Source organism: Perca fluviatilis, chromosome 14 (assembly GCF_010015445.1).
Source record: "Perca fluviatilis chromosome 14, GENO_Pfluv_1.0, whole genome shotgun sequence".
Taxonomy (NCBI): domain Eukaryota; kingdom Metazoa; phylum Chordata; class Actinopteri; order Perciformes; family Percidae; genus Perca; species Perca fluviatilis.
Genome location: NC_053125.1, coordinates 2,086,453 through 2,099,579, shown reverse-complemented (window position 1 = coordinate 2,099,579; position 13,127 = coordinate 2,086,453). Strand labels below are relative to the sequence as shown.

At 34.9% G+C, this 13,127-nt stretch overlaps 1 protein-coding gene across 1 annotated transcript in view; it reads right to left on the bottom strand.

Moving 5' to 3' along the window:
- The window catches only part of LOC120572142, a 63,403-nt gene that overhangs the window by 2,793 nt on the left and 47,483 nt on the right, over positions 1-13,127 (bottom strand). The window lies entirely within an intron of this gene.

Here is a 13,127-nt window from a genome sequence, read left to right as displayed (position 1 = left end):
ACTGGGGATGATAAATGCAATGCGTTGTGATGTTCATGCCGATAAACAAGCTTATTTGTGTTATCGCTGAGTTTACAAAATGAGCTCCATTGTCGCTAGACACAAGGCTCGGTATTTCCCATCTGGGAATAATTTCTGTCATTAGAGCTTTTGCCACCACTGAAGCTGTCTGTCTTTTGGCCGGAAAAACCTCCACCCATATAGAGAACATATCAACCATAACGAGGCAATGTTTTTTCCCCTCTGACGGTGTTAGCTCAACAAAATCCATCATCAAATGTTCAAATGGTCGTGTTGGTGGTTGGTGTGCTGCCTGTCGTGTTAGTGGGTTCTCTTTAGCTGATATTACATTTCTTAATTATCTGCCCATTTCCAAACTCTGCATCTTAGCCAATGTTCTTGAAAAACCGTAAAAATACCTTTCAGGTTTTAATCAGTGGGTGCAGCTTAATGGTCTCTTGTCCAGTTATTTACAAGTCACCAAAGACATGCTGCAAGGGTCAGTTTTAGGACCCACTCCCTTCACAATTTATGTTAGAAAAGTGGGTCAGAATGTTTCTGATGCATCTTTACATCTGTATTCTGATGACATAATTGTTTATTGTCGTGCAAACACTATTGTCCAGATGCCCGTTATCAATCTCGAGCAACCAAAGTTTTATGGCCATGCCAGGACCAAAAAAATTATATTAACCTTAGTGACATTTTTTTTCAAAAAAGACATTATTGGAATATTGGTTTTAGTATTTTATTGTTTTAGGTCTACTTGGTACTTTTGTTTAAATATTGAATACACTACTTGTAAATCTTGTATGTACTATTGTAATCTGTTTGTCTGTTTGTAACTGATGTTGTGTACTGTCTCAGACAGGTCTCGCTTGAGAATGAAACCCTTTGTCTCGAGATTACCTGTATGAATAGAGGGTAAATAAAAAAATGAAAATTGACAGAACCTCCACATTTTCTTAATTTTCATCAACTTCAAAGTGGTTATTGTGATTGCTGTAGTTTGTCAAAACACCATATTACAATAATGAAAATGTGGAAAGTATACAGAAACGATTAGTTACACAAAATTGTAAGATACATTTTTCAAACTATAAAAATCTACAGTATGCAGTTCTGGATAGAGATATTTAGGTAAACAGATACTGTTAACAATTTCCCTTTTGAATTTTTTTGTGCCATGAGTTACAAAGCCTACACAAACTGCTATAATGACTACTGTCATTTGGAGATTGAGTACTGTCTGCACTATTAAAAAGTAAGTCTAGTACTAGTACTTTACTGTAGTAAAAAAAATGTTCCACATGTTGCTTCTGTTAATAAGTCTCTATACATACATACAACTTCATTTAGTTACTTACTGACTGTCACACTTAGTGACTGTCACACTGGTTAAACAATTTTTAGCATTCATGTAGGTGGAATGCAGCAGGTCAAAAGACAAACAAGCATACACTAGAATAGAAATCAATAGCAATAACTGATACAGCTCAAAAGTAACAACATTTCTGAAAAATGTTTTACCTATGAATGACGTCAATAGCCTACACTGTTCCAATATTTGTTCCAATATAATAATAAATATTGACTGTCAAATAAGATGAACAAGAAGGCAGTGTGCCATTATAGGCCTATACTGAGACAAAATTGACAAATTGACTGCTGAAATTCTATGTCTTGAGATTTAGTTTTTTTCATCACTAAGCTATCAATGGCCTTTCTTGTTTTCCAATATAAAGGCCCTAATAGACGTTACAGAAGGAGAACGTTTAAAACATTGAAAGCAGATAGAAAAGGGGAATATATAAAGTGTCATCTTAAATCTTTTCATTTTGGGTAAGTACATTTATAAGTCTATATGTAATGCTATCAGGAGATGTCTCTCACTTATGATCTAAAAGTGGGATTGTTGCGATAGTGATTTGTGCATTCAGGAAGCAGTTTAATCCTTTTTTGGGAAGTTTCAGCCAGCATCATCAGACCTGGAGCAAACACTGTTGATACAGTTAGCTACAGTAGATAAGCTGATTGACTCATTATGGGCAAGTGCCAATTTAAGCAAAAGCTTCAAACTTGAACATTTTATAAATTCATCATTTGACATTAGTTATTCCACTCATGCATTTTATGCCACTTATCCAGTTTGTTGAGTCCAGGTTGTGTTAATTTAAATAATTATATCATTAATATTTGTTTTATATAGCCTACTGCTGAGGAGTATTCAACAAATTTAATGTGTCCATATAAATATTATTGTTTTCTACTTTCACCATTCTGATAAGTCTGATAACTCCCAATATCATATACAGTATAATATTAGTTCAGTATGAATAAAATCTTTTTTTCTTGCATTACTTTCTGCACAAATTAGCACGACACTAGAAATCTATATTTATTATTTCGTCCATACTGACTGTCCCACTGGTCCAACTAGTTTTAACATTCACGTAGGTGGAATGCAGCAGGACAAAAGAAGGGAGTATGCCATGAAAATGATCAAAGAAACTGGCAGATTGACAGCTGAGATTCTTTGCTGGATATATGGTTTTGTTCTTCGTTAAGGTATAACAACATTTCTGAAAAATGTCAATAGTCTACTGTTCCAATATCTGTTCCAATATAATAATAGATATTGACTGTCAAATAAGATGAAAGGTTTACAATATCACAGATACCGATACATTCTATTAATCTCCTATGTCCTAATTTTAGGAAATGTTCATTATGTAATTATCACATATTATCTAATATTTAATGTGATAATAAGTGATTCTCAAATGAAGTTGTATGTATGTATGAACTAATACGCTGTGACATCCTGCTTCAGTGGGTTCTCTTTAGCTGATATTACATTTCTTAATTATCTGTGCATTTCCAAACTCTGCATCTTAGCCAATGTTCTTGAAAAGCCGTAAAACTACCTTTCAGGTTGTAATCAGTGGGTGCAGCTTAATGGTCTCTTGTCCAGTTATTTACAAGTCACCAAAGACATGCTGCAAGGGTCAGTTTTAGGACCCACTCCCTTCACAATTTATGTTAGAAAAGTGGGTCAGAATGTTTCTGATGCATCTTTACATCTGTATTCTGATGACATAATTGTTTATTGTCGTGCAAACACTATTGTCCAGACGCCCGTCATCAATCACGTGCAACCAAAGTTTTATGGCCATGCCCGGACCAAAAAAATTATATTAACCTTAGTGACATTGTTTTTCAAAAAGGACATTATTGGAATATTGTTTTTAGTATTTTATTGTTTAAGGTCTACTTGGTACTTTTGTTTAAATATTGAATACACTACTTGTAAATCTTGTATTTACTATTGTAATCTGTTTGTCTGTTTGTAACTGATGTTGTGTTGTGGTGACAAATTTTATTTCAACCATTGGTTTTTAATGATATTGACCATTTGTTTAAAGATTGTTTTAAACCTCCACATAATCCTGTTCCTTCCTGTAGACTTAAAGGCACCAGTGAGAGAGCTGGCCTTGTAGACTGTGAGCAATAGCATGTTATTTTCGCTAAAGAAATTGCAGCTCCTCATTTGTTTATTTCTCGCAGATAAAGTGAAGAAGGCTATAACACTGTCTGAACCGTATATCTTTCTGTCTCCTGAGATAAGCAGGTGTTTAGTCTAATGTAGGAGACACAGGAGCAGACGGTCTATGGTATTTTTTAGAAAAGTGGCAGCATGCTAAAGATATTTGAAGAGGGGTGGCTTAACGGAGTTTGTTCACTATAAGATGTTTTGATTTTTAGGTTCCTAGTTAGGAAAAACATTTTCAGTTGTGCTGCGTGTACCTTTGAAACTGTGTTTTCTCCATTTGCAAATGTAAATAAATACTCAAAGACCAAACGTCGTTATTCGTTTTGATTTTATCATGAATATCACTAACTCTGCTGCTTCGAGGAAAACTTCCACGACATTTTGGCGTTGTCCGGCAGGATGGATGAGTTAACGGAGAAAAGAGCTCCGTTGGGTCGCTGATGACTGGCTATCCAGGGATCAGAAATCACCTGCCTCATACCTCTAAACCTTTAAAAAGGTTTTTCAGAGAGAAGAGGGTTAGGACCGCGGAGTGCTCTTGACTGTTTTCCACTCCGTCAAAAACGAACAGGAAGAGATTTCAAGCAGCACGGTAAGATAAAATTGATTAATTACTTGCGAATTCAAGGTTTTGGACAAACATTCTAAACAAGCAACCGTTGCTAAACGAATTAAGTAATGAATAATTGGCGAAATCATTCTCTTAACTAAAGAGAATAAATGAACCTAATTCTGACTTTTGGGAAGTGAGTAATTTTTGTTGTGGGTCATTTTGGGTAACAAAGATTACTGAGGTTATGAATGACATGTTTTGGCAGACACGGACATATTTATGATTGAATTCTCATATGGTGATAAGACAATTGATTGACGGACAACACCAGTAAGAGAACTGGCAGAACAGTAGGCAAAGGCCTAAAAATTAATCTACGAAACTGATAGCACGTTTCTTGATTAAAGAGGCGGACTGCAGAGTAAAAAAAAAAAAAAAAATAGTTAACTATTTAAGAGATTTTTGACTGCAGGGTCAGTTTCATACAAGTTTCCCGAACAAAAACAAATAGTCTATACTCTAAAGAAGAGCCTCTTGATCATTTAGAGACAGACTGCAACAAGGCAAAACATACTAAATAGGTCGAGTTATTTGACTATTAAATTGATTTTGTCTGCAGTTCTGTACACGGGTTTTCACGTAAGTTTCCCGAACAAATAACCTCGCGGTGTGATGACGATCACATCGACCAAGACATAGTATACTATAAGGTCCAAGGGTCAATCATGGAAGAAGAAATTCCCCGTCCCAGTGATGCAACTGGACCCATAGTGGGTGAAATTACTCATAAATATGGACCGGAATGTTTACGATGTCTGTCATAGGCCTACTGGTCAAAAGTTTTGGCTTTCCGAGAAACGGATCTTTGTGTACAAAGACACTGAGAAGGTTAAAGCAAGATTTTAGAAGAAGTAGAAAGAAAATTAATGGGAAAATCAATAATTAAGACAGAGGATTTAAAGCTACTGGGTACAGGAAAAACAAAGAATGTTTTAAGATATAGATAAAACAGTGATCTAGGGAAAGAATGCAAAAACACACATGCACCAATAACCTCCTGATCAGTTCTAACCAAAGCCCGTGTTCTGAGCTTTCTCTAAAAACCAGAAAGACAAGCTGGAGAAACGGAGGGACGAAGAGGACACAGACTAAACTCTGGGACAGGACCAACAGCATCCGTCACACCTGCATTGGGTGGAAAGACCAACGAGTACGTGAGATAACCATGTCTGAAGCGTTTGTCTGCATGTTACAACAGGCTGGTGGGCAACATATGGAGCGCGGACCCGAAAAAGGCCGCTCCCACAAAGGACGTGGTCGAGTCAGAAGAGGCCAAGGCGGGTACCGTGGGCAAAATGGTGAGCTCTACAACCGAGACCAGTGTTAGTACTTCAAGGACTTTGGACATTGGGTATGTAACTGCCCGAAGAAAAAGCAAAAAACACCTCCGAAGAAGAACAACACTTGTCCCTCTGTTTGACTGAGTCCAACAGCTGATGAGGAAGGTAGTGCTGACACACACACACTCGCTTCATGCGATGAAAAAATGCTTTGCACTGATACACTGTTTTTGTTTTTGCTATTAGGGACAATTGATAGGTTAGAAAGTTCTGAAAAATAATTTATTCAGTTAAACCATTATAGTATGTTATCTTCGGAAACCTAGAAGAAAATTGGATTTTTAGTTGATTCAGGAGCAACAATTTGGGTTTAGTGAAGATCTTTGTTTTTCAAATCAGAAGCTCTCTGGTAAACTAGTTTTTTTCTTTAGAGAAATGGTTAGAAGAATGGTTATCCCAGAAAAGTTCACCATTCTTATGATTTGTGTGTATTCAGATCCTTAGGATCCTGAACTAGATAAGAAAGGAAAATGTTCATTGTTTCTTTCTCCCTTTCATCTGAGTGTCCTGAAAATTTGGCAGGCAGACATTTGAAAATGTCTATTTCAAATTGAAGCCACTGGCTTTAAAGTTGTGCGGCTTGATAAAAATCACTCTTTTGCTGACATATTTTTGTTGCAGCCTAAAAGTATGCATTTGTTTACAAATTATAATGGAACACGTACCATGTCAGTCTGTTAATCTCCTGATTACGGTAACATAAATTGGGACACCTGTAGTTAAGTTTAAGGAATCACAAATATTACATGCATTCCTTTTGTCACCTTTTGACCCTGATGAAGAAACGTGAAACGTTTTTTTTTATTTGAACAAATCAAAGGACGAGCATGGGTTTTCTTTTGTCTACTGGCATATATGCATGTCCAATGGCTGTCACCTTGACTGATAAACTACATAAGTTTTTCAGAAATTCTAACTCAAAAGCTCACATTCATGTTTCTTTGTTTCCAACAGAAGAGGAGACAGACGCAGGACACCTTGTGACTGTTTGTAAAATTGACTGACTGGACTGATACTATTGATAATGTGTTTATTTGTCTCCATCGAAAGGAGACTATAGAAAACCCATACAACAATAGCATATGCCTTGTATTCGCAGTGTTCAGATATTCAGAGAACCTGTGCCTACAACAGATGCATATTCACATGGTAAAAACGACATTTTTATCTACTGATGTTTCACCACTTTTTGTCTCAGGTACAGCGTTATCTCTGGGCAAAACACACAAATGTGACGTGGATTGATTGACAAATTGTTAACCTGTAGTCATCAAGCTGCGTTCGGACTACTGGCCCCAGAAACATCAGTACACGCTAAAACAGGAAGTAATCGACAGAAGTCCGACAGTGTTTTTAACTCTTTATTGATGGATGGGGTTTATAGTTCCATGTTTAGATTCTCTAGCACGTACACTTATTCTCTCAAGTAACATAAATAAGAAGAATCATTTTTATTACGAATGTTAAAGTTTAGTTTCATTCAGGACCTTCGAGCAGTAAATGCAGTGGGTCTGTGCTCGAGCACGTAATGCCTCCCACAGCTAAACATAACATTCTGCAGGGAATGTTAAAGGTTTTGATTCTCTGTTGTTTTGTCTAACGTTTTTCTTTTCTCAGAGTTCCAGTAGAAAAGACAGTAAATATCGTTTTATAGTTCTGGGTGATGGTAAGCTGTACACCTTGACACACCTTTGTGAGGAATACATTGAGTTGTTAATTAATGATGCCATAAATTACTAAAAGAATAACAGTGTGTTTATGTACCCTGGAGAAATCCTTCTTTCTTTGACAGAGGACAGCAGGAGGAGACACACACACACACCACACAGAGATAAGACACAAGCTAAAACCAAACATGAGAAGTACAAGTGAAATTTTGGTTTAAAGAAATGATTTTGATATACATTTTTGTTGAATGTTATATGACATGTTTCCCATAACAGGTAACGATTTGGATAAATAGAAGGCTAAAAACTTTAAGTTGTAATAATTCTTGGAACTAGCAGATAGTAATTAGTGTTACTTTGGTTTGTAAACTGTAGATAAAAAAAGGACACAAACAATGTATTTTGGGTAATTTGTCTTAGTTTAATGGTGATATTGCATAAATGCAGGTTTAAATGAGATTTAATCCTAAAAGCAGTACATTTCATATCGTACTCTAATGAGTTTTTGAGTTGCTATATCAAAAATTGTCTAAACTAAATTAGTTGATGTTGAAACACTTTACTGTGGTGAATTCCCCTAAAGAAATTATTCATTGAACTTACTGATAAACAGGATTTGCTGTAAAACCCAGAACAATGTTAAGGATTAGAATATTAAACAGATTATTTATATTGCTTTTGAGTCATGAGCTTTGTCATGTCTCAAATAGGAGGGATATAGTAGCAGTGATAAATAAGGGGTTTAATAAAGAGTAAGGGGAAAGTAGCAAGGGAAATAAATAGTGTTAAATAATTTTAGTGTTAAATAATTTTCCTAAAGACGTTTGAAACATTTGTTGTGACATCACTGTAGCTCCAGTTTAAAAGACCTTGGATAACCAAAGTGATATATATATATATATATATATATATATATATATATAGAATAGTTAACAATTGTACATTTAAAGAAAAAATCTGCTTAGGTGAGAACAAAATTGACAAAATTGATAGACTAATCAAAAGGATCATCTACCCCCTGATTGACACAGTAGTGTAAGGGGATGCAATAGTAATTGTTTTTGTTCTCTAGATTCTGATCTGCTCTAAAGAACTTTGCTCTAAAGATTTTTTTTCTTTATTTATACATAGGTAGGGAGAGGCCCATAATAAAAAACACCTATTTCTTCCACGGCAGTATGAGGGAAATGAAAGGTTAGGGTAGGTTATTGCGTGAGAATTTTCTTCTGCTCTTTTGGCCGTAAGAATCCAGGTGTCAAGCCTGGGGATTCTGTGGGGATAACAACTTCAGGAGGAAGGATTGACAAATAGACGGTGACAGAGACCATCGGGATCCTTCCAGTGACAAAGGGCAGTGAAAGGTTCCAGGGAGAGTCACCTGGATACACGCATCACTACAAAAGGTTCCGGAGGAGAAGAGGACAGGTTTTTCTACAACCTGCAACAAGTCACCTACAAGGGAAATCGATTCAGAGATCAGCCTGACAGACGGCGTTTCTGTGCTATCTCTGAAATCATTCGGGGAAAACTGGAGTTTTTCTCACTGTTTGCAACACGTTGAGAGAGGAGGAAAACGAGAAGTTTTTTCCAAGGAGGAAAAACCAGAAGCTACATACTGGTATTGTAGCCTACTGTTTAAAATCTTTTCAGAAGACAGCAGTGATACTGATCTCTTCTCTGACAACCACAGCACATTTGCAGAGCACATTCTCTGACAGTGACGGCAGAATACACTTCACAATTGTAGAGGACACACCACCTCTCTCTCTCTCTGAACACACACACTCACTGCACATTCTTTTGAGGAGCATCTGACATTCCTCTGTGACTCAGAGCAGTGTGCTCTGACACACACACACACAGAAGCAGATGGACAGAAAGGACTGCAACAGGTACCCTTCAAGAAGAACATGGGGGGTTTTCCACATTTGTAGTGTGTTTATTCTTCATTACTGCATTTACGATTTTCTATTGCATTTATGGTTTTTGCATTTTATTTTTGATGAGAGAAAAATATGATAAATCACGTGTAACCATTCCTCCCAACATTTGCATACAAAAACACTCTAGGAACAATAGTGAAGAACATGGAAAGAAAGACGAGTGATGCGTTCACTGCTTTCCTATCAATGAGAAAATGGTGGTTGGGATACAATAAGTACTAGTACAGAGCTAATATTACTGTAATGATTAACTCACGTCCACTCTTATGTTCCAATAACAGGCATTAGGATGGTTGGTATATGAATACTACTAAATTGGGGCTAATTGGGGTTTTGTACCTTTGTGGTTCCTCATGACCACACAAACTCAACTGATAGAATATTGATAAAGAAAGTAAATTATTCCTAAACAGCAATATTGTTAATATTGAACAAAGTTAAGTATAAAGACCTAGGCCATTTCGTTGTGTGCTTTAGAACTTAGGAAAAGTTCGTTGTGGATCTTTTATTACATTGAAGTAATTTCGCCTTCCACATTTTGACGACATAGACACCACATTTGACTAAGACTCTTGAAAGATTATCTAATAGATACATTTTCTACTAAGGAATGACTTGGGTTTTAGTTAAGAAATGTATGCGTGATGTAGGATTATAATGATTTTTGGGTAGCACTTTATAATAACTATCCATAATTCATCATTTATTAAGCATTAGTTAACTATTAGTTAATGGTTTGTTCATTGTTACTTATTAATTGTTCATACATAGTTCATCATGAGTAAAGTATTTGTTCACACAGTTATAAATGTTTTTTCATAGTAAACAAGCCTATTAGTTAATGGTTTGTTCATCATTATTAATTAATTGTTCTTACATAACTCATCATCAGTAAAGCATTTGTTCACATAGTCATAAATGGTTTGTTCATAGTAAATAAGCCAATCTTGAAAAATATGTTTGTAAGTACATGATTTATACTTAACAAATAATGAAACAACCATTTGAAAATGAAATAATTTTTCCATTATAAACCAGTTACTAACTATTGTTAAATGCTTTGTTCATCATTTGTAAAGCACTGCTCCTATGTTAATTCACATGAATTAAGCATTTGTATACACACTCATAAATGGTTTGTTCATAGTAAATAAGGCTCTCGAAAATTATGTTTATAAATAGAAGTTTGACACTTTCTAACTATTGCAAAAAACATTAGTAAATTAAATAATTTTCCCTTTATAAACTATCTCCAAACTAGTAGTAATTTTGTGTTTATCATTTGTAAAGCATAGTTCCTACATTCTTTCTAATCAGTAAAGCATTTGTAAATACAGTTAGTAAATGGTTGGTCCATAGTAAGTAAGCCCATGTAAAATGTTTATCAGTATATTTTTTAATAATTCCTACATTACATACATTAACCATTTGTAAATTAAGTAATTTTACCATTACCAACTAGGTACTCAGGAATGTAAAAGGTTGTTTAAAACTAGGAAGTTAATGATTAACAGACTATTTAGACCTACATTTGTTCATGTCTTAAATAAAATGTTATGATTTAGAAAAAGGCCTAAACTAATAGCTAGGGTGTTAACACATCTGTTACAAACTTACCAATAATGTAATCCATGATTAACTCATGAGTTACTACTGGTTAGTTAAGTATACTGTGTGAGCCCATCTAAAGTGAGTACTTTCTATGCTTTACAAAGCATTTAAAAATGAGTTCCAAAGGCTAACAGAACCTGGACACACACATGTATTGTTCTATTTGGGCATGCCTTCAGAAATATGCCTACGGATATTTAGTGTTAATACATCTTTAACAAGCACTTACCAACACATCAATCCATGATTAACTCATGAGTTACTACTGATTAGTTAAGTATACTGTGTGAGCCCATCTAAAGTGAGTACTTTCTATGCTTTACAAAGATTTATACTTAGCAAATAATGAAACAACGATTTGTAAATGAAATAATTTTCCCATTATAAACCAGTTACTATCTATTGCTAAATGCTTTGTTCATCATTTGTAAAGCACTGCTCCTATGTTAATTCTCATGAATAAAACATTTGTATACACACTCATAAATGGTTTGTTCATAGTAAATAAGGCTCTCGAAAATTATGTTTATAAATAGAACTTTGACACTTTCTAAATATTGCAAAAACCATTAGTAAATTAAATAATTTTCCCTTTAAAAACTATCTACAAACTAGTAGTAATTTATTTGTTTATCATTTCTAAAGCATAGTTCCTACATTCATTCTAATCAGTAAAGCATTTGTAAATGCAGTTAGTAAATGGTTGGTCCATAGTAAGTAAGCCCATGTAAAATGTTTATCAGTATATTTTTTACTTACCAATAATGTAATCCATGATTAACTCATGAGTTACTACTGTTTAGTTAAGTATACTGTGTGAGCCCATCTAAAGTGAGTACTTTCTATGCTTTACAAAGCATTTATAAATGACTTCCAAAGGTTAACAGAACCTGGACACACATGTATTGTTCTATTTGGACATGCCTTCAGAAATATGCGTACGGATAGTTAGTGTTAATACATCTTTAACAAGCACTTACCAACATATCAATCCATGATTAACTCATGAGTTATTACTGGTTAGTTAAGTATACTGTGTGAGCCCATCTAAAGTGAGGACTTTCTATGCTTTACAAACCATTTATAAATGACTTCCAAAGGCTACCAGAACCTGGACACACACGTATTGCTCTATTTGGACATGCCTTCAGAAATATGCCTACGGATAGTTAGTGTGTTAATGCATCTTTAACAAGCACTTACCAACACATCAATCCATGATTAACTCATGAGTTACTACTGATTAGTTGACTACATGATGTGAGCCCATCTAAAGTGAGGACTTGCTATGCTTTACAAAGAATTTTTAAATGAGTTGCAAAGGCTAGCAGATACAACAGAAACACAAGTCAAAAAAATATTTGTAACCCTTATTACGATGTAGTAAGAATGTACATTTATAAAATAGCTCGTAGTAGTGTTATGTAGTTGATATCAGTGTGAATTTGGACCAGAACCAGAAGAAAACTAGATTGTTAAGAGCCAGAGAATTGAACATCAATAAAGAGACTAGGAAACCAAGATAAAGTTTGAGAAGTATATTAATATACACAGAAACATGGCATACACATATACAGATAAAACACAGGTAGAAAAATAACAACTAAAATAATAAGGCGCACAAAAAACCCCTTTCAGTTCTATAAGCTCAATTGTTCTTATGATGAAGAGTTCAGAGATGTTCAACGGCCAGCCCATATGAGTTTGGTTTCTGTTTGTCCTACCACCATGAAGAAGGAACCAGGGCAACTGCGAAGTTCTGAGTCTTGATCCTGTTGTAGCTGCCACCCAGCAGAACTGGGAATCTCGAACCCTGGAAGAACCCCTGTGGATCTGAAGAGTCAATGTGATCCAATATACCCTTTGACTAAGGCTTCTCCCAATCTTCCACCTCCTCCACCTGTAGATAAGGCCAAATCAGTTCTCTCAATTACTATTATGAATTAAAATCAATTGCTTAGGCTAAAACGAAAAAATAAAAAGTGATATTTCAGTTAACCCATATTAAAATATCTAAATCTCTATTCAGTTGTACAACCGTTCTCAAATGTCTTCTCTTAAGTATCAAAAGTATATAAATCCCTTTCAGGTATCAAAAGTACATTTATATTAATAGGTAACTTTTATAACAAAAACAAATTTCTAATTCAAGTTTTATGGAACCTACCTTAGTAACTAACATATACTATTCATTATAATTGTATAAATTGCATGTAAACATCTCTCAAATTGTTGGCCTATTATTTTCCCATAAATTAAGCTACAGTGTGTATTTTAGAGAAATTAAGATATGCGTGCTATTTATCCCTCCCCTACACAGGTAATAGTAGAAAGAATGCACCAAAAATTAGCCTCTTTGGAGTTACTTCTACATAAACTCCAGTTAAACAAACACACAAA